Below are 26,085 nucleotides of genomic sequence, written 5' to 3' on the forward strand. Positions count from 1 at the left end.
ATACATGTGACACTTCTTGGGAAACAAAATTGTGACACAAATATTAGTCGATCCACTAGTTGAGGGTATTTGAATGTCATCTGTCCCAACCCTCTTGGTCAGACAAATTGGATCTGCTTACAGAGCACGATGCTAAGAAACATACAAAAATGCAGCCCACCCATTTGGACCTGCTGCTGCTTCTTGTTCTCTGATGGCTTGGTTCTCCAGCAAGGATTTCGCCAACCTCAGTAGGCTCCCCCTTGCTTTGATGAGAATTTGGACACTGAGAGGTACTTCTCTCAGCAGTCGCTCCTAAAATAATCCTCAGTGCTTTCTCTCTCATTCCATGTGTGGTACAGTGCTGAAGAAGAGGCCCTCCTGTCTTCTTCCTTGGTCTCTTGCAGGTTGGATTGATCACAGACAAAAGCCCTCACTGGAGAAGACAGACGGGATAAATTTGTGCACACACAGATGAGACTTTAAATGAATCAAGTTGTTCAGTAAAACAGTAGATAAAACTAACACTTTACATTAAGGAAGTTTAAGGAGAAGTGACTAAAAGGATTTAACATCCAGTTGTGTACAACTTTCTTTCTTTTCTTTGTCCTTCTTCTTTTTTTTTTTTTTTTTTTGCTTTTTTAAGTTTTTAAAAAAGATTTTATTTATTTATTTGACACACAGGGAAAGAAATCACAAGTAGGCAGAGAGGCAGGCAGAGGCAGAGAGAGAGGGGGAAGCAGGCTCTCCACTGAGCAAAGAATCCAATGTGGGACTCGATCCCAGGACCCTGGGATCATGACCTGAGCTGAAGGCAGAGGCTTAACCCACTGAGCCATCCAGACACCCTTTTCTAAATTTTTTTAAATTTTATTTTTAAATATTTTCAATGTTCCAAGACTCATTGTTTACACACCACACCCAGTGCTCCATGCAATACGTGCCCTCCATAATACCCACCACCAGGCTCACCCAACTCCCCACCCTCTTCCTTTCAAAACCTTCAGTTTGTTTCTCAGGGTCCATAGTCTCTCATGGTTTTTCTCCCCCTCCAATTTACCCTAATTCACTTTTCCTTTCCTAAAGTCCTCTGTGTTATTCCTTATGTTCCACAAGTAAGTGAAACCATATGATAATTGCCTCTCTGCTTGACTTATTTCACTCAGCATAATGTCCTCCAGTCCCATTCATGTTGATATGAAAGTTGGATGTTCATCCTTTATAATGGAGGCATAATATTTCATTGTAATATGAATCATATCTTCTTTATCCATTCGTCTGTTGAAGGGCATCTTGGGTCTTTCCCCAGTTTGGCAATTGTGGCCATTGCTGCTATGAACACTGGGATACATATGACCCTTCTTTTCACTACATCTGTATCTTTGGTGTAAATACCCAGTAGTGCAATTGTAGGGTCATAGGGAAGCTCTATTTTTAATTTCTTTTTTTAAAAATTTTTTATTTTTTTACAAACATATAATGTATTTTTATCCCCAGGGGTACAGGTCTGTGAATCGCCAGGTTTACACACTTCACAGCACTCACCATAACACATACTCTCCCCAATGTTCATAACCCACCCCCCTCTCTCCTGACCCCCCACCCCCAGCAACCCTCAGTTTGTTTTGTGAGATTAAGAGTCACTTACGGTTTGTCTCCTTCCGATCCCATCTTGTTTCATTTATTCTTCTCCTACCCCCCTAACCCCCCACGTTGCATCTCCATCTATTTTAAATTTCTTAAGGAATCTCCACACTGTTTTCCAAAGTGGCTGCAACATCTTGCATTCCCACCAACAGTTTAAGAGGGTTCCCCTTTCTCCACATCCTCTACAACACTTGTACAACTTTCTTTTGATAAAAATATAAATTAACAATATTTCTGTGATGAAAAACCAGAAGAGTCAAAGAATTCTTAACAGAGACTTTACTGTATCTTTTTCTATTTTTTCTTTCTTACCAAACTCATTGTGATTTACTGGCCATAATCTTGCTTCAGATTGATGCTATATGTTTTTTTTTAAGACTGATTGATCGATTTATCTATCTGTCAGAGAGAGAGTACAAGCAGGGAGAGCAGCAGTCAGAGGGAGAAGAAGTCTCCCTGGTGAGCAAGCAGCCTCATGTGGGATCAATCCCAGGACCCTGATCTGACCTGAACCGAAGGCAGACACGTAACCAACTGAGCCACCCAGGTGCCCCTGGATTGATGCTGTATAATACTGGGGCAGTAAACTCAGTTGTGCGGTATTGAGTAGAAAATTCTTTTCCAGACTCCAGGGTCAATCAATTGACACCTTGACGACAGAATTTGATGACATTTAAACCTGGAGATCTTGATTAAAATGTTGGGAAAATTTAATGAGTTAGCAGCATTTACTGTGAACCCACAGGAAGTGTGACACTGTAGTATTTAGTAAGTATGTGGCACTTTATTGATCTGAAACCCTCCTCAAAAGTGAAACTTAATCACCATAGAAAGGATAACCCCATCCATTAGTGGAAGAAGCCCCTACCTTCTATCTACTCACAACTCCAAGTCTGGTAAACCTTTTAACCTTTACTTGTACTTGGGTCAGAGGTAGTGATGACATCCAGTCACTGATAAAGAAATGAGCTGGGAATACAGAGAATAAGACGTTGGAAGATGAGACTTAATTGAATATAAGTAACTCCAGGCTAACTAGTATGGTGCTAGAAATCTTACAGATGCTCAGTTAATATTTGTTGTTGAGGCCATTCAGGCATCCTTGCTTTTCCAAAATCTCTTTACAAACAGCACATTTGAGCTTGTCTGGGCTCTGACGTTCATCTCATATTATTTTCTCTGCATGGAAGAAAACACATTCTTAGGTTTTTTGAGATTGTTTGTTGTTGTAAAACTCCTATTTTTTTTTTTACATTTATAGTCCCCCTATAATTTAACATTCTCAAAAATCTACAGTTATTCTCCCTTGTTTCTTTTTTTTTTTTAAGATTTTAGTTATTTATTTGACACAGAGAGAGACAGCAAGAGAGGGCACACAAGCAGGGGGAGTGAGAGAGGGAAAAGCAGGCTTCCCGCTGAGCAGGGAGCCCCATGTGGGGCTCTATCCCAGGACCCAGGGATCATGACTTGAGCCGAAGGCAGATGCTTAACAACTGAGCCACCCAGGCTCCTCTCTCCCTTGCTTTTAAAAAATATATATATTATTGTGGTAAAATATACATCACATTAAATTTATCATTTTAATCATCTTAAGGGTACAGTTCAGTGGCATTAAGTACATTCACAATGTTGTGTCACTTTTTTTTCTAGCTGAACAGAATTTCTAATGTGTCTGTGACAAAGACGGATGAAGTATTAGGTAAGAAATAGTCACAGGCAGTTTAAAGGACAGACATCTCTTAATCACCGAATACTTAATAAGGGACACAAACATATACAACATGTGAATCAAGTAGATCCCGAATACCACCCCAAAGAGTCAGGAAAGCTCCTTAGCTGTTGTGTAATATGCAGCACGAGATCATGATCGGAACAGGATTATCGTATATCAGGCCAACAAAAACTTGGCATTGATGCATAATTAATGAACTGGGAAATGGATTAATGAGATTTCTCTCTCATTAATGTTTTGTTAATATTTGGCATGAAAGCAAAGCTGCATTAATTAGTAGAGTGTGGTGTGTGTGTGGGGGGGGTGTGGGTGTGGGTGGGTGTTGTGTGTCTGTCCACGGGTGGAGCTAACATAGTTCCTTTGCTGTGTTTCCCTTTCTCTGCTCTTACCTTCCTTCCCCATTTCCATTCCCTCATCACTCCTGTTCTTCTCAGGACTGCAATTGTGTTTTTATATGCAGGTGAGGGGGAAGGACTGACAGCTTGAAAGATTCCATTTTTAGATGGATGTTTGAGCATATATGAATTAATCGATATTTCATAATCTAGGTAGTGAAAGCCCTCCTTTTTCTCAGAGCAAAGAGAACATTGTGCTCTGTGTGTGCAGCTTAACTACCATTAATGTTAATTAAATCATGCAGGCAAAGCCCCTTTCTTGAGTTGATAACATGCTCGACTGTACATCATTGTCAATTATACATCCACTCTTAATCATCTTGGGAAGCAGGAGTGGTAAATCCCCCTTGGATCCAAAGCCCCACAGGGGCTTTGGTGTAGGGATTACTGGCCAGCATTAGGATAGGAACTTAAAATCCTAATGCTTTCTTTTCCTTCAAACTTATTCTACTATTGTTAATTAAGTCGAATATTCCCCTAGGAAGTATGCAAATGTGTGCGTGTGTGTGTGTGTGCACACGTGTGCATGTGCCTGTGCGTGCGCTCTTGTGTGTGTGTTTGGGATGGGAGTGAGACGAAGATAAAGCAATGGTGAAGGCTAAGAGGCAGAACATTTTTGCACTCATATTTGGGGGCTACAAAAACGTATGGCTCATTTTTCTAAAATCTTGTGTTTGAACGTGTCTTCGCAGATAGAAGACCTTCCATGTCGTTGTAACTCTGATAGTTTTGTTTCTGGACATGAAATAGCCACTGTTGGAAGCTTGACTAACCATGTGGCTAAATAGTTCCTCATCCAACAGATAGTCACTGAAATCTGCTGCTGCTGCTGCTGCTCCTGCTCCCGTCAAGGTGTTCTCTGTCTAGTGGGAGAGACGAGAGCCTTCAGTTTGTTAGAGCTTACCTTCCAGCTGGAGAGAGATGAAAGGTAAGGCTGGAGGGCTGGGAGAGGCCAACCACGGGAACCCCTGCGCTCCACCTTGTCCTAGCAGGATAAGAACGGCTGTCACCAACAAGGGTCTGAAATGCTGAAGTGGAGTTCTCACTCCCAGAAACAGTGAGTGCGGGCCTTCCGCCCCCTGGTTCTAGCCAGGGCATTGAGTCGCAGGCTGGAGCCCAAGCGGGAGAAGTTAGACCTGGACCCACCCTTTGGTGGCACACTTCCTCTCTCCCTGCTGTGACCACATGCTCATATTTATGCCTGAATTCCCAGGACAACAGTTCATACCGTCCTCTTCCACTCCGAGCGGTGTCCTGATTTGGACAAGAAATCATATGAGCATCCTAATTTCTCCCACATTCCACTGGCCGGAATCCAATCACAAAGTCGCACATGCCTTCAAGGGAGGTGGGGAAATCTATGTCCTGGAAGGAAAAGGCAGTAGGAGTTTGGTGAATGTGAGGCGTTCCCTTGCCACAAAGGGAAGGAGGTGAAGACTTGTCCTCTGTACCCAGTGCCTTTGAGCCATTGCCATTTAAACTCTGATATTCGGTTTAAATCTTCTGGTTTATTTTTTTAAAAAAATCATTTGAATTTTGAATCCTGCTCCATCAAATATTTGTGTTCTTCTTAAAATAAAAATACTTGTTTTATTTCTGAAAAATCTTCTCAAATAAATATGTTCTGGGAATATTTGCTGTGGTTCATTGTCATTTCATTGACTCCTTGGAGGATTATATCAATAGCAAGTTTGAGACACACACCCTTGAATGGTCTTAGGCAGAATAGTGACCAGGCCACTCTGCCTACTGGTGATCTCTCTGTCAAATAAATAAATAAAAATCTTTAAAAAAAAAAAAAAGAAAGAAAGAAAAGAAAAGCCCACTCCAACAGCTGTGTGGCGTGTAGATTCCAGGAGACAGAGAGTGGGGAGGACAGTTCAAACTCTCTAGTTATCTGAGGGAAAGACGACAAAGGATCTGATCAGTGCTGGTAGGAATGTCAGGAGATGAAACTGGTAGGGCTAAACCAAAAACTAAATTACTGATAAATAGAACTATGTAAAAATTAAGTGCTTCAGCAAAGGATGTTATAAAGTTTGAAAGGCAAAGAATAAACTGGAAAAAAATAGGTGGCACATTTATGAATGATGAAAGTGTTGATCTCCCTAATATACAAAGACACCATGACTCCCTAAGAGAAAACGTTCTAACAGGAAAACGGAGGATGACTGGGTGGCTCAGCTGCCTTTGGCTCAGGTCATGATCCTAGAGTCCTGGGATCCAGCTCCAGATCAGGCTCCCTGCTCAGCTGCCTTTGGCCCTCTCCCTTTTTATGTTCTTTCATTCTCTCTCTATCTCAAATAAATAAATAAAGCATTAAAAATAAAAAGAAAATGAATCTCACACACACACACACACACACACACACACAGCAATCTTCAAAGAATATAAATAGTCTGCAAAAGGTTAAAACCTCACCAAAGATCAAAAAATAGAAATAAAAAGATGAGAGCTATTTTTTATTATCAGATTAGTAAAGAAGGTCATATAAGAGCACACATATGTATTCAAGGTGTTAGCATTAGTGCTGTCAGTAACAGTTAAAATTGAAAAAATAATTTCCTTCAAAGGAAAATCTATTAAATAAATTATGACCTATCCCCTCAATGGAATATTATGCAACCACTAACAATGATTGTATGTATCCATGTTAATGGAAATAGACACCATGACCCACTAGTAAGTGAAAACAAAAGATTAGCAAACTCCTTGTGTAACATGCCTCACTTTCTGTAAAATTATCTGCACACGTGTGCAGGAATGTGCCTGTGAGGCTTTTTGACAAAATATTAAAACTGTCTATTCCTAGATGGTAGATTGGGAGATGATTTTTATGCTTTCTCTATCTTTCCTTATTGTCTTAAAATTTGAAAACAGACATGTATCATTTCTGATTTTTTTTTAAGATTTTATTTATTTACTTAACAGACAGAGATCACAAGTAGGCAGAGAGGCAGGCAGAGAGAGAGGAGGAAGCAGGCTCCCTGCTGAACAAGGAACTTGATGCGGGGCTCGATCCCAGGACCCTGAGATCATGACCTGAGCCGAAGGCAGAGGCTTTAACCCACTGAGCCACCCAGGCACCCCCCATTTCTGATTTTTAAGTAAATAAAACTATCATTGGAGGAAATTAAAACAGCAGATCTCTTTATCCTTCGGAGTAAAAATGAGGAGCAATTGGCAATTGGTTGTATCTAGAAAGTGAAAGAGAACGGTTGGTCAAGGATGACTTCTGGTCCTCTCTCCTTGCTATTTTCCAGCCCTGGCTGAAGGGCAGCCCTCCATTGCCTGACCCATTGCTGCTCTTTGCAACTTCTCTTCTCGCATTCTTCCCTGCCTAACGCTGGTCCCACTGTTGAGTCCTCTGCACACTGTGGCCAATTTCAGAATGTTCTCTTCATCTACTTTCTTAGCTGAGTGGCAGAAGTTTGGAGGTGAAGCAGGCCATTGGAAATGACCGACCCAAATACTGTCAGTTGGCTTGGGTTGTTTCGATGCCAACACGTGCTGGCCGGCATGGTCTGGCGTCAGAGAAGATGAATGTGTGAACTACCAAGTTTAAGAGGGTCCTGGGACTGGCTGTCTTTGTCTGATGAGGTTCAAAGTAGTAGGAAGGCCCATTGAGAGGCTAAGGATGGCCAGGGGTTTGCCAAGTTTGATGAGGGGCAGGGAAGCTCATTTATACTTGGACACTCTGCTCAGAGTAGGAGCAGGATGCTGAGTAGTGGAAGCAAAGGCCAATGCCGGTTAACAACTTAAGAGGAACTGGCAACACGTTCTTTTTTCAGGATTGCAGTTTTGCCTTACAATTTTTTTTAAGCCAGGTTTTGGGGATGCCTGGGTGGCCCAGTTGGTTGAGCATCTGCCTTTGGCTCAGGTCATGATCTCATGGTCCTGGGATCGAGCCCCACATCAGGTTCCTTGTTCAGCAGGGAGCCTGCTTCTCCTTCTCCCTCTGCCCCTCCCTTGGCTTTTTGTGTTCTCCCAGTCATTCAAATCAATAAATCTTAAAAAAGAAATAAATCCACGTTATGAAGGCACAAGAGTAAATGTTGGCTGTAATAATGCAAATGTTAAATGTTGGCTGTAATAATGCAAGTGTTAAATTTAAGAGCCCTTTATTGGTCAAGAAACATGAACGACTGAAGTTCCGAGATGTGTCAACTTCTTAAATCTTATTCTCTGCCATTTGAGGCTGACTCATCCCAGCCGTCATGGGCCGGGGCATTTCTTAGTATGCATTGAACTCATGCCAAACTATTGTTTCACACTGTTATTGTCTAAAAGACAACGTGTACTAGAAACGTGAAACAGGAAACGTCCATCTGAACTTATTACGGTAGAAGAAATTTTCCAGAGTCCATATGCTGATGTAATTATTTTCAGTTTTATTTATTTATTTTTTTAAATTATTTAGTGACTAGGTCTTTGGAACAATTGTCTTTGCTGTTATGAACAGAGCGTCTAGCTTGCTATCTGTCTTGTAGAAGAATAGAGCCCTGAAATTACCACAATAGGGTTTTACATTGTTTTTGGACTAAGTTTTAAGGATTTTTATTTGCTCATTTGGGGTGTGTGTGTGTGCGTGAAGCACATATGTATTTGAACGTCTTAATCTCGATTTTCTTCGGTGGGTCCTTAATTCATTTTACGTTGAATTTTTTCTGCATCTTCAGAGTGTATGGCACATGCCCTATTCCCTTCTGTTCCAGTACTATGTTTTGTACAGTTTCCTGTAAATAGCAGTAGACACTGGCGGGTTGGCTCAGTGTTCTTGCAGTATTTACAGCGGACATTTCTCGGCATAATTAATCTCTTTTTAAAATGTTGGTCCCATTCTCATCAGCACCGACCCAGTGCCTTGAAATGAATTGAAATGCTGAAGGGTGAGGATCAAAGCTTCATCTGGGTCTACGGATGAGGTGAGAGGGAAAAAGCCCCCACAAATCTGGTACTTTTTTCTCCCGAGCAGTGAAAAGCAATAAGCTGTACTCTAGAAAAGAAAGGAAACAGGAATTACGAGCCTTTTCCCTACAGGGTACACTGTCTTCGGTTTAGAGCAAAGCAGAAGCTGGCCGGTTTTTGAGTTCTGTAGCATATTGCAGTAAGGGTTGGATTTAGGAGCATCGAGAAGCAGAGGTCTTAATTCAGGTATGACTGTGTTTTTTCTTTCTCTCTTTCACTTAATTTAAGTAAGCGTATATTGTTTTATATTTGTTTGAGTGCGTGATCTGTTTTCATCCCGTATGTACCTGATAAACTCCATTTCATCCCATATGTTCAGTTCTTTCTCTTCCAAGTTTATAGAATCCCAGAAATCCTTTTCTCCAGAGAAAATGCTATCATTAGTACCATTAATTCTAATGTCAATTTGAACTTCTTTATTCCAGCACACTCTGCAGCATGAAATCTTGAAGAGTAGCTGTAGAGAATGAATGATTGGTGCTCAGCCAAGCTTTGCTTAGGTCTTTCCACCACCAAAACAATTAGGTGAAAAGGGGAAAATTCAATTGGCTATTGTTTTATCTGCCTGGTCCCAAACAGCCTATACGAATATTTTGGGAAACTTTTTGTACACTGGCAGTTGTATTTTCCTCATGTGGCAAAAAGGATTCAGAGCAAAAGTTTCATTTTTTAAGAAATAGCCATTTCAGAAACAAATGAGGTCAATGAGCTTCTTGTTTTAGGAAGGGGGGTAGTTGGGACGTTGGAGTGAGAGGAAGTCCTGTGTCAGAGGGCTCTGTGCACACTTTCCTGAAATACCTCAGCTATTTGTAAATGTAATCTGTTATTTTAACTATTCCTAATAGTTGCCTTTTGTCCTTTCTCACATTAAATTATAAAATCGATAACATAAATATGGCGGATCTTTATTTTTTCAAGGATTCCTTTCCTACCTCCCCTAGTCTCTAACAGGTCGCCTTTCATCCTTTCCAAAGACTTCAGAAGCTAATCAGTTTATTGTTAAAAAAATAAACACACTTTAGGAGACTACTGACCATTAGTCAGAGGGAAGGCCCTGAGTCACCCAAGTTTCTGCAGCTGGCAAAAAGGTATGAAAAAGCTCCTGGCCAGATCTGTATGTGCTGGAGCATCTGCATACGTCGGGGAAACACGTTCATGGCACCCAGTGAAGAAAGGAAATGGTAAACGTAATGCAGTGGGCTTCTGTGCCTCAAGTGAAGCTTCATATTCAAAAGATATAGGATCTTAATTTTTCCAGGGGAGGGGGGTGGGGGATGGGGCACTAAGGAGGGCACGTGATGGAGTGAGCACTGGGTGTTCTGTGCAGCTGATGCATCTCTGAACTCTACCTCTGATACATTTTATGTATCATACATACATAATAATACATTGTATGTTAATTAATAGAATTTAAATAAAAATAAATTTTAAAACATTTTTTTCCTTCTCCTCCTCTAGCTAAGTATTTCAGTTTTGTATTGAAATGTTCCCTAGAGTCACAAAATACTTAACAGACTCCATAAAGAAGAAAGACTCAGGAATCAGAGGACAGTCACCTAACATAACTTCTTTGGGAAGTATTCAGGAAAGCAGCCTCCCTCCAAAGCCCATGGTTAAATGAATCAGCGCTGCTTTCTCAGCGTGTTTTGAATTCCCACTGAATGCAGTGAGTACAGGAATCCTAAGCAGCAAACATTTAAGGATTTTATCAGGGCAGGCACTGATCCTAAAGTTCTCACCTCTAACAGGGTCAGGCAGATTGCCTTGGTAAATTGTAAAGTGGGCTTTTGAAGACAAAACTGCAACTTAAATGTTCACATATGTACCAATTGCTTGAATATTTTCAGAGAAAAAAAAATGAATGTCACTTATTTTTCAGTATAAGGTGTGATGACTATACCAAACCCACAAAATGTGAAAGAGTAAAGAAAAGCTGTCAGGTGACAACCAATTGTTTTTATTCCAGAGATATAGGTAAGAAATATGAATGAATAGATAGATAGATGATCGATAGATAGACAGACAGACAGATAGATATGGAAGGCTACAGAAGAAACTAGAAACTGGTTGTCTTTGAGGAAAAGAGTTGAGGGCCTAGCAGTCAGATATAATGCACAGTTTATAATATTGTAATATTTTAATTTCTTTCCTTGTACATATACAGCTTTTTTAAAAGAATGAGAAGTGCTTTAGAAATGCAAATATTTTCACCGTGAAGTCTTTATTCCCATAATACTAAAAGTAAATGCCTGGCCAATAGATTCTGTGCTGTTACCATGACATCCCCTGATTTTCTTTACCTGATAACACCAGCTTGTGTCTCTAAAACTCTTTAAAACTCCCAAAATGATTTCACCTATATTACCTAATTTGTAAGATCACTTTCTTATTTATTATTATTTGTTACTTAGCTCTTCAAGTTTTCTTCTCTTAATATGTGATCATCATATTGAATTGCAGTGGTCTTGTTCCCCTGTACCACACACAAAAACCATGAAGATATTTTCTTCAGTAGTTTCTAATCAAGGTCTATTTGATACTTTAATGCTTTCTTCTATCAGTCCTGGATGAAGCTATAACAGAATTATAAAGCTCAGGCTGTCAGAATAGAGACCATCAGGATACGGTTTTTCTTGAGAGCTATGTGGCATTCTATCACGATTCAGTTTGATGTTACCTTTGTTTTATCCCACTGGGCCCAAGCCAGAGTGTTCAAGAGTGGACCCTAAGGGTAAATGAAAATAGTAGTCAAAATTAAATGGAGGGGGGTGCCTGGGTGGCTCAGTGGGTGAAAGCCTCTGCCTTCAGCTCAGGTCATGATCTCAGGGTCCTGGGATCAAGCCCCGCATCGGGCTCTCTGCTCAGCGGGGAGCCTGCTTCCCTCTCTCTCTCTCTCTGCCTGCCTCTCTGCCAACATGTGATCTCTGTCTGTCAAATAAATAAATAAAATCTTTTAAAAAAATTAAATGGAGGGTGTGGCAAGGGAGTGGGCCTATAGGGTATTATGAAATTTGTCTGTCCCAAAATCTTTCTCTGCAGAGGGGGTAAATACCACTGCTTTTCATACAAATAGATGATCAGGTAAGGGAAAAAAAGCTATTCTCTTTCCTTGTATTTGCTTTATTAGGTTTACAGACATACCTTAGTCCTCTTTTTTTCCATTAATGCTCATCAGGCTCAATCTCTTTCCAAGTGCTGTTCTGTTTAGCAATATTGTTGCAATTGGTTTATCCAGCCATTTTATACTGAAAAGGGTGACGCAGATGGTGGGTGACCCACTGTGAGGGGGCTGATGGCTCCCCTGATGAACATCCCTGTTCAGTTCTTTCAGAGATTCTCCTGCCTGCCAGCGATTAAGAATACCTTGAATAACAAAGAGGGAGACCCTTGTCTACTGTTCTGCATTCTTTCTTCTGTTAAAAAAAAGACATCATAGGTCCAGAATGGAGTTACTTGTACTAAGCCCATGTCCCCAAACCAAGACTTACTACCTATATTAATTACAGTTTCAACCTCTCCCAGGAATGGAAACTTAGGCCAGTCAACCTGGAATTACCTGGTCAATGCTAGTGAGGTCATTGTCTGATAGGCCTCTCTGACCTCCCCTGAGGAAGGTGAGACTTTGCCTGAAGCAATCCACTCTTTGCTAGAAGTTTTCTTGTCCTGCCTCTTTCTGCCTATAATCATCTTCCACTTTGTACAGCTCCTTAGAGCTCCTTTAGAAAAAAAAAAAAATTACATATGTATTTGAGAGAGAGAGAGCATGGAAGGAGAGGGAAGGGAATCTTAAGCAGACCTCGCCTGAGCCTAAGGCCTGAAAAGGGGTGTGATTGCACAGCCCTAAGATCAGGACCTGAGTTGAAACCAAGAGACCATCGCTTAACCAACCGAGTCACCCAGACACCCCATAAGAACTTATTGGTGTGGTTTTTTTTTTTTTTTTAAGACTTTTTATCTTTTTATTTGAGAGAGAGAGAGCAGGAGTGGCCTGGAGGAGCAAAGGGAGACGATCAGCAGGGTCCCTGCTGAGCAGAGAGCCAGATGTGGGATTCAATCGCAGGACCCTGAGATCATGACCTGAGCCAAAGTCAGACCCTTAACCAACCGAGCTACCCAGGTGCCCCTCAGAGTTCCTTTTTATTTGCTAGATGGTATGCTACCTCATTCATGAATTGTTGAACAAAACCACTAAGATCTTTAAAATTTATTTGGTTGAATTTTGTTCTCTTGCTTCTACAGGGGCACTTCCAGACTATTCTCAAAGAGTGGCCAACATGAAATGGTAATGTAATCTACAACCTGTCACTCTTTTCCTCGAAACTCTCCAATGGCTTCCCACTTCATGTAGAGTGGAAGCCAGACAGGCCCGGCATCCTCTCCTACATACTCTGACTTCTCCGCTCTGCCCCAGCCACACCACCCCCATTGCTTTTGTCTGAAAGTGCTAGACACACTCTCACGTGGTGGTTTGGCTCTTGTTTCCCTCCCCAGAATGCTCTCCCATGGATATCCACGTATCAGTCTCTCATCTCCTTCAAGATTTTGTTCAAATGCTCATTGTGGTGTGATTCTTCTGACCAACCCAGTGAAATCTACAGTCTCCCTTTGCTTTGTACCTTTGGTCCCTTCGTGCTCTAGTTTTCTTCATGGTACTTCCACCATCTGGTTTCTTATATATTTTGCTTATTTCTTTTATTTCTTCTCTCTCTTCTCTGCATAAATGTACTCCTTGATATTGGGGATTTTTGTATGACTCGTTCCCTCCTGTGTTCCAGCATGGTGCCTGACACTTGGCAGGTACTACTATATAAAGACTCAACCACTACTTACTAAATATTCGTTTGAGGGAATGCACGAACGCATTGCAGAAAATGCATTTCCTGTCAGATATGGTCTGGAAAGCACATGTGGCAAGCAGCAAGGAATCTGAATTTCGGTTTGACTGGGTCTCCTAGAAGCTGGGTCTTCTATGCAGTTCCACCTCTGAGCCTTATTTTCCTAATTTTTAAAAAACCTATCTTGCGGGGAGGAGTCAAGATGGCCGAGAAGTAGCAGACTGAGTCTACTTCAGGTAGCAGGGGATCAGCTAGATAGCTTATCTAAAGATTGCAAACACCTCCAAATCCAACGGCAGATCGAAGAGAAGAACAGCAATTCTAGTAACAGGAAATCAACCACTGTCTGAAAGGTAGGACTGACGGAGAAGTGAATCCAAAGCGAGGGGAAGATAGACCCAGTGGGGAGGGGCCGGCTCCCGGCAAGCATTGGAGCAACGGAGCACAAAATCAGGACTTTTTAAAGTCTCTTCCGCTGAGGGACATCGCTCCAGAGGCTAAACTGGGGTGAAGCCCATGTGGGGTCAGCATGGCCTCAGGTCCCGCAGGGTCACAGAAGGATCGGGGGTGTCTGAGTGTCGCAGAACTTGAAGGTATCAGAATGGGGAAGCTGGCTACAGAGACAGAGCCGAAGAGTGAGCTCTTAGCTTGGGGTTACCTTGAACTGGTCGCAGGCTCGGTGAGCTCGGAGCGTGGCCAGAGGCCACGGAGACGGGAGTAATTGGGCGCTGTTCTCTGAGGGCGCACTGAGGAGTGGGGCCCTGGGCTCTCGGCTCCTCCGGGCTGGAGATCAGGAGGCCGCCATTTTCATTCCCATCCTCCAGAACTCTACAGAAAGCGTTCAGGGGACAAAAGCTCCTGAAAGCAAACCCAAGCTGATTACTCAGCTTGGCCCCTGGTAAGGACGGTGCAATTCCGCCTGAGGCAAAGACACTTGAGAATCACTACAACAGGCCCCTCCCCCAAAAATCAACAAGAAATCCAGCCGAGACCAAGTTCACCTACCAAGGAGTGCGGTTTCAATACCAAGGAGAGCAGCGGAATTCCAGAGGAGGTGAAAGCAAAGCACAGAACTCATGGCTTTCTCCCTGTGATTCTTTAGTCTTGTTGTTAATTTAATTTTTTTTCCTTTTCAATTTTTTTCTCTTCTTCTGCTAAATTTTTTTAACTTTTACCCTTTTCTTTTTTAACGTTTTTAATTAGTTTATCTAATATATATATATATTATATTTATTCTTTATTCATTTTCTTTATTTTAATTGTTTCTTTCTTTCTTTTTTTTTATGAACCTCTTTTTATCCCCTTTCTTCCCGCCATGATTTGGGATCTCTTCAGGTTTGGTTAAAGCATATTTTCCTAGGGTCTTTGCCACCCTTTTAGTATTTTACTTGCTCCTTCATATACTCTTATCTGGACAAAATGACAAGGCAGAAAAATTCACCACAAAAAAAGAACAAGAGGCAGTACCAAAGGCTAGGGGCCGAATCAATACAGACATTGGTAATATGTCAGATCTAGAGTTCAGAATGACGATTCTCAAGGTTCTAGCTGGACTCAAAAAAAGCATGGAAGATACTAGAGAAACCCTCTTGGGAGATATAAAAGCCCTCTCTGGAGAAATAAAAGAACTAAAATCTAACCAAGTTGAAATCAAAAAAGCTATTAATGAGGTTCAATAAAAAATGGAGGCTCTCACTGCTAGGATAAATGAGGTAGAAGAAAGAATTAGCGATATAGAAGACCAAATGACAGAGAATAAAGAAGCTGAGCAAAAGAGGGACAAACAGCTACTGGACCATGAGGGGAGAATTTGAGAGATAAGTGACACCATAAGATGAAACAACATTAGAATAATTGGGATTCCAGAAGAAGAAGAAAGAGAGAGGGGAGCAGAAGGTATATTGGAGAGAATTATTGGGGAGAATTTCCCTAATATGGCAAAGAGAACAAGCATCAACATCCAGGAGGTGCAGAGAAACCCCCTCAAAAATCAATAAGAGTAGGTCCACACCCCGTCACCTAATAGTAAAATTTACAAGTCTTAGTGACAAAGAGAAAATCCTGAAAGCAGCCCGGGAAAAGAAGTCTGTAACATACAATAGTAAAAATATTAGATTGGCAGCAGACTTATCCACAGAGACCTGGCAGGCCAGAAAGAGCTGGCATGATATTTTCAGAGCACTAAACGAGAAAAACATGCAGCCAAGAATACTATATCCAGCTAGGCTATCATTGAAAATAGAAAGAGAGATTAAAAGCTTCCAGGACAAACAAAAACTGAAAGAATTTGCAAAACACCAAACCAGCCCTACAGGAAATATTGAAAGGGGTCCTCTAAGCAAAGAGAGAGCCTACAAGTAGTACATCAGAAAGGAACAGAGACAATATACAGTAGCAGTCACCTTACAGGCAATAAAATGGCACTAAATTCATATCTCTCAAAAGTTACCATGAATGTTAATGGGCTAAATGCCCCTGTCAAAAGACACAGGGTATCAGAATGGATAAAAAAACAAAACCCATCCATATGTTGCCTACAAGAAACTCATTTTAGACCTGAAGACACCTCCAGATTTAAAGTGAGGGGCTGGAAAAGAATTTACCATGCTAATGGACATCAGAAGAAAGCAGGAATGGCAAACCTTATATCAGATCCATTAGATTTTAAGCCAAAAACTATAATAAGAGATGAGGAAGGACACTATATCATACTCAAAGGATCTTTCCAACAAGAAGATCTAACAATTTTAAATATCTATGCCCCCAATGTGGGAGCAGCCAACTATATAAACCAATTAATAACAAAATCAAAGAAACACACAACAATAATACAATAATAGTAGGGACTTTAACACTCCCCTCACTGAAATAGACAGATCATCCAAGCAAAAGATCAACAAGGAAATAAAGGCCTTAAATGACACACTGGACCAGATGGACATCACAGATATATTCAGAACATTTCATCCCAAAGCAACAGAATACACATTCTTCTCTAGTGCACATGGAACATTCTCCAGAATAGATCACATCCTCGGTCCTAAATCAGGCCTCAACTGGTATCAAAAGATTGAGATCATTCCCTGCATATTTTCAGACCACAATGCTCTGAAGCTAGAACTCAATCACAAGAGGAAATTTGGAAAGAACTCAAATACACAGAGACTAAACAGCATCCTTCTAAAGAATGAATGGGTCAACCAGGAAATTAAAGAAGAATTGAAAAAATTCATGGAAACAAATGATAATGAAAACACAACGGTTCAAAATCTGTGGGACACAACAAAGGCAGTCCTGACAGGAAAATACATAGTGGTATAAGCCTTTCTCAAGAAACAAGAAAGGTCTCAAGTACACAACCTAACCCTACACCTAAAGGAGCTGGAGAAAGAACAAGAAAGAAACCCTAAACCCATCAGGAGAAGAGAAATCATAAAGATCAGAGCAGAAATCAATGAAAAAGAAACAACAACAAAAACAAAACACAATAGAACAAATCAACGAAACTAGGAGATGATTCTTTGAAAGAATTAATAAGATTGATAAACCCCTGGCCGGTCTTATCAAAAAGAAAAGAGAAAGGACCCAAATAAATAAAATCATGAATGAAAGAGGAGAGATCACAACTAACACCAAAGAAATACAAACAATTATAAGAACATACTATTAGTTCTTTTTTTTTTTAAGATTTTATTTATTTATTTGACAGAGATCACAAGCAGGCAGAGAGGCAGGTAGAGAGAGAGGAGGAAGCAGGACCCCGCTGAGCAAAGAGCCTGATGCGGGGCTCGATCCCAGGACTCTGAGATCATGACTCGAGCCGAAGGCAGCGGCTTAACCCACTGAGCCACCCAGGCGCCCCAAACATACTATTAGTTTTTAAAGAAGAACTAATTCCTATTCTCCTGAAACTGTTCCAAAAAATAGAAATGGAAGGAAAACTTCCAAACTCATTGTATGAGGCCAGCATCACCTTGATCCCAAAACCAGACAAGGATCCCATCAAAAAAGAGAACTAGAGTCCAATATCCTTGATGAACACAGATGTGAAAATTCTCACCAAAATACTAGCCAGTGGGATTCAACAGTACATTAAAAGGATTATTCACCACGACCAAGTGGGATTTATTCCTGGGCTGCAAGGTTGGTTCAACATCTGCAAATCAATCAATGTGATACAACACATTAATAAAAGAAAGAACGAGAACCATATGATACTCTCAATAGATGCTGAAAAAGCATTTGACAAAGTACAGCATCCCTTCCTGAACAAAACTCTTCAAAGTGTAGGGATAGAGGGCACATACCTCAATATCATCAAAGCCATCTATGAAAAACCTGCCACAAATATCATTCTCAATGGAGAAAAACTGAAAGCTTTTCCGCTAAGATCAGGAACACAGCAGGGATGTTTATTATCACCACCATTATTCAACATAGTATAGAAGTCCTAGCCTCAGCAATCAGACAACAAAAGGAAATTAAAGGCATCCAAATCGGCAAAGAAGAAGTCAAACTATCACTCTTTGCAGATGGTATGATACTATATGTGGAAAACCCAAAAGACTCCACTCCAAAACTGCTAGAACTTGTATAGGAATTCAGTAAAGTGTCAGGATATACAATGGACAGAAATCAGTTGCATTTCTCTACACCAACAGCAAGACAGAAGAAAGAGAAATTAAGGAGTCAATCCCATTTACAATTGCACTCAAAACCGTAAGATACCTAGGAATAAACCTAGCCAAAGAGGCAAAGAATCTATACTTAGAAAACTATAAAGTAATCATGAAATAAATTGAGGAAGACACAACGAAATGGAAAAATGTTCCATGCTCCTGAATTGGAAGAATAAATATTGTGAAAATGTCTATGCTACCTAAAGCAATCTACACATTTAATGCAATTCCTATCAAAGTACCATCCATCTTTTTCAAAGAAATGGAACAAATAATCTTAAAATTTATATGGAACCAGAAAAGATCTCAAATAGCCAAAGGAGTATTGAAAAAGAAAGCCAAAGTTGGTGGCATCACAATTCCGGACTTCAAGCTCTATTACAAAGCTGTCATCATCAAGACAGCATGGTACTGGCACAAAAACAGACACATAGGTCAATGGAGCAGAATAGAGAGCCCAGAAATAGACCCTTAACTCTATGGTCAACTAATCTTCGACAAAGCAGGAAAGAATGTCCAATGGAAAAAAGACAGCCTCTTCAATAAATGGTGTTGGGAAAATTGGACAGCCACATGCAGAAAAATGAAATTGGACCATTTCCTTACAACACACATGAAAACAGACTCAAAATGGATGAAGGACCTCAATGTGAGAAAGGAATCCATCAAAATCCTTGAAGAGAATACAGGCAGCAACCTCTTCGACCTCAGCCACAGCAACATCTTACTAGGAACATCACCAAAGACAAGGGAAGCAAGGGCAAAAATGAACTATTGGGATTTTATCAATATCAAAAGCTTTCGCACAGCAGAGGAAACAGTTAACAAAACCAAAAGACAACTGACAGAATGGGAGAAGATATTTGCAAATGACATATCAGATAAAGGGCTAGTGTCCAAAATCTATAAAGATCTTAGCAAACTCAACACCCAAAGAACAAATAATCCAATCAAGAAGTGGGCAGAAGACATGAACAGACATTTCTGCAAAGAAGACATCCATATGGCCAAAGGGCACATGAAAAAGTGCTCCATATCACTCGGCATCAGGGAAATACAAATCAAAACCACAATGAGATATCACCGCACACCAGTCAGAATGGCTAAAATGAACAAGTCATGAAATGACAGATGCTGGCGAGGATGCAGAGAAAGGGGAACCCTCCTACACTGTTGGTGGGAATGCAAGCTGGTGCAACCACTCTGGAAAACAACATGGAGGTTCCTCAAAATGTTGAAAATAGAGGTACCCTATGACCCAGCAATTGCACTACTGGGTATTTACCCTAAAAATACAAACGTAGTGATCCGAAGGGGCACGTGTACCCTAATGTTTATAGCGGTAATGTCTACACTAGCCAAACTATGGAAAGAACCTAGATGTCCATCAACAGATGAATGGATAAAGAAGACATGGTATATATGGAATACCACATGGAATACATGGAACAATGGAATACTATGCAGCCATCAAAAGAAATGCAATCTTGCCATTTGTGATGATGTGGATGGAACTAGAGGGTATCATGCTTAGCCAAATAAGTCACGCGGAGAAAGACAACTATCATATGATCTCCCTGATATGAGGAAGTGGAGATGCAACATGGGGGGTTACGGGGGTAGGAGAAGAATAAGTGAAACAAGATGGGATTGGGAGGGAGACAAACCATAAGTGACTCTTAATGTCACAAAACAAACTGAGGGTTGCTGGGGGAAGGGGGGTTGGGAAAGTGGGGTGGGGTTATGGACATTGGGGAGGGTATGTGCTATGGTGAGTGTTGTGAAGTGTGTAAACCTGACGATTCACAGACCTGTACCCCTGGGAATAAAAATATATTATATGTTTATAAAAAATAAAAAATTAAAAAAAAACCTATCTTGCAGGACTATTACAGTCTTCAAAAACAAAGCTATTTCAGAGAGTACAGTCTGTGTTTGCACGAAGAAGGAATTTAATTTTTCCTTTTGCTCGCCTTCCCCTCCCCCATATACTCACAATCCAGGGTTGATATCAACCTTACTTTAGGAAAATTAGGTTCCATTTGGAACAGACTTTTTCTTTAATTGTCACTGAAATAAATTCCCAGTTAGGTGAACATCTTACCTAAGAGATGGGAGGCAGTTAAAGAGACTCTAATAGAATTTGGGTCCATCATCTTTTGGTGTGTAAGCAAATAATATGGGAAGCAGGCATCACATGCCTTCTTTCTGTCCCTGCCCACAGATTGGAGTTTGAGGTAAGGAACAAGAAATGAAACAGACTTTGCATTTTTTTATGTTTAGCCAAGCTCCTCTAGTTTGCATAGTCATAATTCAAATGACCAACTTTGAGGTTTTAGTATTCTGTGCCTTTGCTTTGTCCCAACTAGGAAAAATGAATGCTATTGTTTTGAATTCTGAATTTTATTTTTTATTTTTTTGAATTCTGAATTTTAAATACTTTTCAGTGTAGAAACCCAGGAATGCCTTAAAGCTTTTAAATATTTTAGAGGTACATCCATGAAGCTGTTTTAGGGATTTCTATGATTTTTTAAAAATAATTTTTGCATACAATGAACTGATTAGACAATATAATAAAACCATATTGCTCAAATTTTCCTGACTTTTTTTCTAACAATTACTCTCAGGATTTCTGTTACGTGCTGGTCAATTTGAATAGATTCTCAACGAATACTTTTGATTGATTAATGTATAACTAACTTGTTCAGGGCCTGGATTTGCATTTTTTTAGTAAAGCCCCCTTGAAAAATAGTGCAAATAAGATTGGAAAAAAAGGAATGTTAAAAATACTCCAGAAAACAGACTTTAGAAATGGCTCCTCATATGTGAATATTTCACACTTTGAGATATTCTAAGCACAGGTGAAGAGGATTCTAGTTTTGGATCTGCTCTCCCTACACTTCAGCTCCGAGCGGCCCGTTTAACAAAAAGTTCTTGGTTCACCTGGATCATGTTGCTTTGTCTCTCCCTCTTGAGCTTGGGCCTTTGTCCTGTTTGCCCCTCCTACACTTTGACCATCCAGTTTGCAATCCTGATAAGGATTCCTAGAACTTGTGTTCTTTTTTTTTTTTTTTTGAAGATTTTATTTACTTAGTTGACAGAGATCACAAGTAGCAGAGAGGCAGGGAGAGAGGAAGGGAAGCAGGCTCCCCACTGCGCAGAGAGCCCAATGTGGAGCTTGATCCCAGGCTCCTGGGATCATGACCTGAGCTGAAGGCAGAGGCTTAACCCACTGAGCCACCCAGGTGCCCCACCAGTACTTGTACTCTTACCCAAGTTTGTGTGTCTCAGTTCTGGTCTATAGTGTGTGTGTGTGTGTATGTGTGTGTGTGTGTGTAAATAAATAAATAAATTTGTATCTATCCTATATGTGTGTGTCATATATATGTAATATCTGAGATAGAATGAGAGAGAAAATTTTTTTTTAATTTTTTTTTTTCTATTTGACAGAGAGAGATCACAAGCAGGCAGAGAGGCAGGCAGAGAGAGAGAGAGAGGAGGAAGCAGGCTCCCCGCTGAGCAGAGAGCCCGACGCGGGACTCGATCCCAGGACCCTGAGATCATGACCTGAGCCAAAGGCAGCGGCTTAACCCACTGAGCCACCCAGGCGCCTGACAGAGAAAATTTTTTCCAACAAAAAGTTCTTTAAGTTTTCAGGCATGAGAGTGAGATAATCAACTGTACGGTGGGGTAGGGGAGAGCCTGGCTGGGACCAGAGAGACCCACTGAAGAGTAAGAAAGTAGAAAAACTTTGAACTATGGCCTAGATATGGAAGGAATAATTGAGTGTTTAAATGAAGACATTACTATTTAATACATTGTTTGCAATATTTTTTCTATCAGTAGGAGAATTGAATAGACCAGACAATAATGTTTTCATTGTTAACCTTGTAACACAACAATAGGAAGTATCTGACAGTTTGTAACACAACAATAAAGTAAGAAAACTCAAAAGCAGTCTCTCAGAGTTCATTATTAGGCAATAATCTCTTCCTCAATTTCCCTCACAACTCTCTGGAACAGTAACACAAAAGATCTTGTTATTTCATGGGTACTTATGAGCCAATTTATACATTCTCTCCACCAATGCACCTGCCCCCTGCCAGCCTGGGTTGGGTACCATACCTACACATTACCATAGTACTCTGTTCTTGCCTTTATTCTAGAGCATAGCATGCCATTTTGCAGGTCCACAGTCCTTTATTTGAAGTTCTGAAAACCAGAAGTTTATTTTCTGATTAATGCCAAGTCTTATTTGGCAGCAAAATCTGATCTGCACTGACATGAAGCTATTTATAACGTTATGTTTTACTGCAGAAATATTCTTATTTGTTTATGGGAGGCTGCTGTAGGCTCTCTCGGGGTTTTATGTATTAAATATTATATGCATACTTTCACCCTTCTAAACTCCACAAAGAGCACTGCTTCTGAAACACCTGTGGCCCCAGGGCTTTGGACAAACACCAGGGAGCTCCACTGGCACCTGCTTGCTAGTCTGTGTCCCCACCAGAGGGGGAGGCCTCCAGTCAGTCTCCAGCCCTTGTACCTGCCCAGGGCCTAGGGTGACCCAACAAATAAAAATAATCCAGTGAAAATTTGCTTTTAAGTTAACATATTTAAATGTATTGACTTTCCTCTGCTCTTATTTTTCAAATGTTGCTACTTTGAGAAAGAAGAGTGAGGGCTGGGGTGCCCCGTTGGTAGAGTTTGGGACTCTTGATCTCAGGGTTGTATGTTTGAGCCATAGAGGTTACTAAAATAAAAAAAGGAAAAAAAAAAAAAAAGAGGTGTCAAGGCAAACAATCCCTTTTTTTTAAAAAAATTTCTTTTTTTAACCAAAAACACAAATATTTGGCCAGGTTGAAAAATCCACAAGAGAACCAAGAATAATATCATGTTTCCTGGTTTTTAGATTTGTGTTTTCTTACCCAGATAAGACTAATATTATAAATGCCAGATAAATGAAAGGCCAAAAGAAACAACTTTCTTTAAAATGCTATTGAGGGGCGTCTGGGTGGCTCACTGGGTTAAAGCCTCTGCCTTTGGCTTGGGTCATGATCCCAGGGTCCTGGGATTGAGCCCCGCATCAGGCTCTCTGCTCAGCGGGGAGTCTGCTTCCTCCTCTCTCTCTGCCTGCCTCTCTGCCTACTTGTGATCTCTGTCTGTCAAATAAATAAATAAATAAAATCTTTTAAAAAATGCTATTGAACTCTTACTAGCTCAAGGATATAGTGAAATGGGCATTCTCAAATGATGCAAAGTGTCCAGAAAACCCTTTACAATAGAATCTAGAAAGTTAAAGTTTATGTCTGCAATAGAATAATAGGAGAATATTTAACACTTATTACCTAAGAAACTTTTCTGTTCTTGAAGCATATCAGCTTGGTTATTTCTTTAGGAGAGTCTCGCAAAGGAGTTACTTTCTCTGAAAGCAGCCAATATTTTTAGTTCTGTAAGGCCTGCTACGTTAATATTTTTATATGGAAAGTTTTTAAAGCTTTCTTTTGTTCAAACACCCTTTTTAAACATTATAGCTCCTACTCCATCTTGTTTAAAAACATTGTATGAGTGTATGACAAGGTAGTTTAAAAATTTCTCATATGGAGTATGTTTTGTTGGTTTCAGATTATAGTTCTATTACTATATTACAATGCATGGTACTTTGTGAAGACCCTATCGAAACAGTGTCGACAATGCGTCACGACCTGCACATTGTATTAAATAAAATTCATATAAAGCACAAAATCTACTGTATGTAGATGAAATATAAAGTTTTAATATGGAAATTAGTGACTTCCATAACCTTTAGAAGAGTTAGGAGATTAAAGACAGGGAAGCTGTGCCCAATAATCTCAGTTTGCATTGCCAAGGTGGCTGGCTCCACGAACCTTCTAGGGAACCTCTCTTTCTCTCCATCTCTAGGAAGCTCTACCAGCTACATAAACTTGCAGCACTAAAACAGGTAGTTTTCAAGCAGCTCCCACTGGCCATCTCAACTGTCAATGGAACCAAAGAGGGTAATTTGCTGGAACTCATTCAGAAGCTGCTGTGAGCCCCATGTCTACAGTCACCCCACACATCTGTCACCGCCCTGCTTGAATAATAGCTTCTGCTCTTTCCCTTTCCAATGTCACGTTAAGTGCCTGTTCCTGGCCGACCCTGACCTGGAACCATCTGGGGAGGAGGATGTGGGGAACTATGGTTCTATGTTTCCTCTGAGATGCATGGATCATAAATGGGAAAGCAGTGATGCCAAGATGACAACAGATCACAATGTTTGTTTCAGTGTTGATGACAGCTGGGTCATGTTTTTCTTTGTTGGTTTTCCATTCCATTAGTACTCTTTCAGCCCAACTCACTATGTTATTGGTTGACTGAGACCCAGGAATCTCTCAGCAAGCAAGTAAAGCAGAAGTACAAGTGAATTCATCCCTGAGATACCATACTGTCCATTAAAACTTACTGCTAGTCGGTTCTTCATTCCAAGATATCTGATGCACATGAAGCTGAAGTAACACATTTAATCCCCTCATTACCCTTTGTTAAGACCAAATAAAATTAAGGAAACAAGGCTTTCCACTGGTATGTTTCCTAGAAGGAACTTTGTACCTAGCACTTCTATTTGGAAAAAATCTCTAACAGTCTTCATGAACTATAGGAAAACAATAAATTTTTGGCAAAATTTTAATTTAAATTTGTAGCCTCCTATACTCAAACTAAAATTAGTCATATACTTAAAAATTTATAAATGGATTTTGAATATTGATGTATCTCTAATTTTTCAACTTCTTTTTTTTTATACCTGCTTTTTTTTTTTTTTAAATATACCTACTTTCTTTGGGCTCAAAGATAACTTATTTATATTATGCATTACTTTGTAGCTTTTCCTACAAATTTTGAGGACATTTTGAAGGAAAAAAATTTTGTTTTGTAAAACATTCTGTCAGGATATGAATAATAGCAAAGAGGACATTTTCATAAAACATTCATGGCCTAAATGGAATAAAATAACAAAATTATTAAGATAAAATGCCAGTACATAAGAACTATTATAAACATAATAATTATTGTATATCTATTATTCTGCCTTGCATTATAATTCAAAATTTTATAAATATTTTTTGGCTCAGAAGAGATATGTTACTTTTCTTTGTATCATCTAATTTACCCTCTCCTGATATTCAATTTATTGAATATGATGTCTTTTTAATCTGATACATTTTCTTCAGATGTTAATTTAACTATTTTTTCTAGTTATGTTATTCATAATTATGTATTAAAAAGAAAGCTTTCACAATCATCCCAGATATACATTTATACATCAAATGACACTGAAGTAGGCATTAATCAGCAAAGGAATCCAGGAAAATTAATCTAGCAGCACTGAATAAAATGAGCTAGAAGGAAATAGGCTTAAGGCAGAGATATAGTGGCTATAATTCTATTGCCATTATCTAAATAGGAGTTAATGAGGTCCTCAACTAGAGGAGAGATTGAAGAAATGAAAAGAAGGAACAATTGCAAAATGCAATTGAGAGGTCGGGCACCTGGGTGGCTCAGTGGGTTGAAGCCTCTGCCTTCGGCTCGCGTCATGGTCCCTGGGTCCTGAGATTGAGTCCCGCATTGGGCTCTCTGCTTAGCAGGGAGCCTGCTTCCCTCTCTCTCTCTCTCTCTCTGCCTGCCGCTCTGCCTACTTGTGATCTCTGTCAAATAAATAAATAAAATCTTTTAAAAAAATGCAATCGAGAGGTTTTGGTAACTGGCTGAATGTGAGAAGCAAGAGAAACTATCAAAGGTTATTCTTAGGTATTTTTACATGGAAGATAATACGAGTATGAGAGAAAGAGATG

At 40.0% G+C, this 26,085-nt stretch overlaps 1 long non-coding RNA gene across 1 annotated transcript; it reads left to right on the forward strand.

Annotated features, from left to right (window-relative positions):
- Positions 1-8,217: 8,217 nt before the first annotated feature.
- On the forward strand, positions 8,218-21,736 carry LOC101681799. The gene is made up of 4 exons (XR_006601841.1): positions 8,218-8,678; positions 8,794-8,907; positions 12,961-13,003; positions 21,686-21,736. It is a non-coding gene; the product is annotated as an uncharacterized LOC101681799 (long non-coding RNA).
- Positions 21,737-26,085: the final 4,349 nt, after the last annotated feature.

Source organism: Mustela putorius, unplaced genomic scaffold, assembly GCF_011764305.1.
Source record: "Mustela putorius furo isolate JIRA1106 unplaced genomic scaffold, ASM1176430v1.1 tig00003853_pilon_pilon_pilon, whole genome shotgun sequence".
Taxonomy (NCBI): Eukaryota; Metazoa; Chordata; class Mammalia; order Carnivora; family Mustelidae; genus Mustela; species Mustela putorius.